The sequence below is a fragment of the Cicer arietinum genome, chromosome 5 (genome assembly GCF_000331145.2).
Source record: "Cicer arietinum cultivar CDC Frontier isolate Library 1 chromosome 5, Cicar.CDCFrontier_v2.0, whole genome shotgun sequence".
NCBI lineage: Eukaryota > Viridiplantae > Streptophyta > Magnoliopsida > Fabales > Fabaceae > Cicer > Cicer arietinum.
The window spans coordinates 8,788,835-8,791,967 of NC_021164.2; positions in this window are offsets into that span (position 1 = coordinate 8,788,835).

Below are 3,133 nucleotides of genomic sequence, written 5' to 3' on the forward strand. Positions count from 1 at the left end.
TTCGGTCCATTTTTGTCGGGTCATACAAAAATCGCCCGAAAAGTCTAGATGAAATCGAGGACCAGAAGACCCTTATAGCATTCTTGGCCTAAATTTATAACTCTGTTTCGAGTTCTGCGCCAGGTTTCAAATACTAACCATCGTTTTGTCTGAAACTACGGACTTTGGTCCATTTTTTTGGGTGGTACTAAAATCGCCCGAAAAGTCCAGATGAAATCGAGGATCGGGAGACCCTTATAGAATTCTTCACCTAAATTTATAACTGTGTTTCTGGTTCCGCGCTAATTTCGTCTGGTTTGTAAATACTGATTTTGGTCCATTTTTGTCGAGGGGTTCGAAAATTGCCCAAAAACTCCATATGAAATCGAGGACCAGGACCCCATTATAGCATTCTTCTCCAAAATTTATAATTGTGTTACGGGTTCCACGCCAGATTTCAAACACTAGCCATCGATCGATTTTTGTCGGGTGATACAAAAATCGCCTGAAAAGTCTAAAAGTCTAGATGAAATCGAGGACCAGGAGACCCTTATAGCATTCTTCTCCTATATTTATAAATGTGTTTTGGGTTCTGCATCTTATATTTCGAACACTAACCATCGTTTGGTCCGAAACTACGGACTTTGGTCCATTTTTATTGAGTGGTACAAAAATTGCCCAAAAATTCTAAATGAAATCGAGTACTGGGAGACCCGTATAGCATTCTCCTCCAAAATTTATAACAGTGTTTCGGGTTCTACGGAATATCTCAAACTGTAGCCATCATCTGGTATGAAAATACTGATTTTGGTCCTTTTTTGTCGAGTGGTACGAAAATCGCTCGAAAAATCCCGATGAAATCGAAGACCGAGAGTCCCTTATATCATGTTGGTCCATTTTAGTCGGGTGGTACGAAATCGTCCAAAAAATCCAGATGAAATCGAGGACCTGGAGACCCTTATACCATTCTTCTCCAAAATTTATAATATTGTTTCACGTTATGCGCCAGATTTCAAACACAAACCTTGGTTTTGTTTGAAGATACAAATTTCGTTCCTTTTTAGTTGGGTGGTACGAAAATCGCCGGAAAAGTCCAGATGAAATCGAGGACCAGGAGACCGTTATAACATTCCTCTCCAAAATTTATAACAATTTTTCGGGCTCTACCTCAAATTTTAAACACTAGCCATCGTGTGGTCCGAAAATACGAATTTCAGTTCATTTTTGTTGGGTAGTACGAAAATTGCTTAAAAAGTCCAAATAAAATCGTGGACCGGGACACCCTTACAACATTCTTTCTAAAATGATAACTTTGTTTCAAGTTACGCGTCAGATTTCAAACACTAGCCATAGTCTTGTTCGAAAATACGAATTTAGGTCAATTTTAGTAAGGTGGTACGAAAATCGCCCGAAAACTCCAGATGAAATCGAGGACTGGGAGACCGTTATAGCATTCTTCTAAACAATTTATTATTGTTATCCGAGCTCCGCGTCAGATTTTAAACACTAGCTCTCGTCCGGTTTGAAAATACAGATTTCGGTCCTTTTTCTTGGGGGTTACAAAAATCGCCCGAAAAGTCCAGATGAAAACGAGGATCGGGAGACCTTTATAGTATTCTTCTCCAAAATTTATAATTGTGTTTCGGTTTCGCGACAGATGTCAAACACTAACCATCGTTTTGTTCGAAAATACGAATTTCGGTCCATTTTAGTCATGTGGTACGAAAATCACCCGAAAAGACCAGATGAAATCGAGGACCAGGAGACCCTTATAGCATTCTTCTCCTAAATTTATAAGTGAGTTTCGGGTTCCGCCTCAGATTTCGAACACTAGCAATTGTCTTGTTTGAAAATAGGAATTTCGATCCATTTTTGTTGGGTGGTACAAAAATCTGCCGAAAATCCCAGAGGAAATTGAGGACCGGGAGACCCTTATATCATTCTTCTCCAAAATTTATAACTGAGTTTCGGGTTCCACGTTAGATTTCAAACACTTGGAATCATCTTGTTCAAAAATACGGATTTCAGTGCATTTTATGTCGGGTGATAAGAAAATCACCTGAAAAGTGAAGATGAAACCGAGGACCGGGAGACCCTGATAGCATTCTTCTCCTAAATTCATAATTGTGTTCCGAGTTCTATGTCGGATTTCAAACACTAGTTATTGTTTTGTACAAAAATACGAATTTCGGGCCATTTTAGTTGGGTGGTACGAAAATTACCCAAAAATACCAGATGAAATCGGGGACCGGGAGACCCTTATAACATTCTTCTCCAAAATATATAACAGTGTTTCGGATTATGAGTTAGATTTCAAACACTAGCCATCGTATGGTCCGAAAATATAGATTTTGGTCCATTTTTGTCAAGTGGTACGAAAATCCGCGAAAAGACCAGATGAAATCGACGACCAAGAGACCCTTATAGCATTCTTCTTCTAAATTTATAACTGTATTTCGGGTTCCATGTCAAAATTCAAACACTAGCCATCGTTTGGTCTGAAAATATGGATTCCAGTCCATTTTAGATTAGTGGTATAAAAATCGACCGAAAAGTCCAGATGAAGTCGAGGACCGGGAGACCCTTATAGCATTCTTCTCAAAAATTTATAACCGTGTTTTAGGTTCCGCGTCAAATTTCAAACACTAGCCCGCACTTGGTCCCAAAATACTTATTTTGGTCCTTTTTTGTCGGGTGGTAGGAAAATCAAGGACCGAGAGACCTTTGTACCATTCTTCTCCTAAATTTATAATTGTGTTACAGGTTCCGTGTCAGATTTCAAACACTAACCATCGTTTTGTTCGAAAATACTGATTTCGTTCCATTTTAGTCAGGTGGTACGAAAATCGTCCAAAAAGTCCAGATGAAATCTAGGACCGATAGACCCTTATAACATTCTTTTTCTAAATTTATAACTGTGTTTTGGTTTCCGCGTCAACTTTCAAACACTAGCCATCGTTTTGTTCGAAAATACGAATTTCGGTCCATTATAGTCGGGTGGTACGAAAATCGCCCGGAAAGTCCAGATGAAATCTAGTACCGAGAGACCCTTACATTATTCTTCTCCAAAATTTATAATTGTGTTTCATGTTCCGTGTCAGAATTCAAACAGTAGCCATAGTCTTTTTCGAAAATACGGATTTCGGTCCTTTTT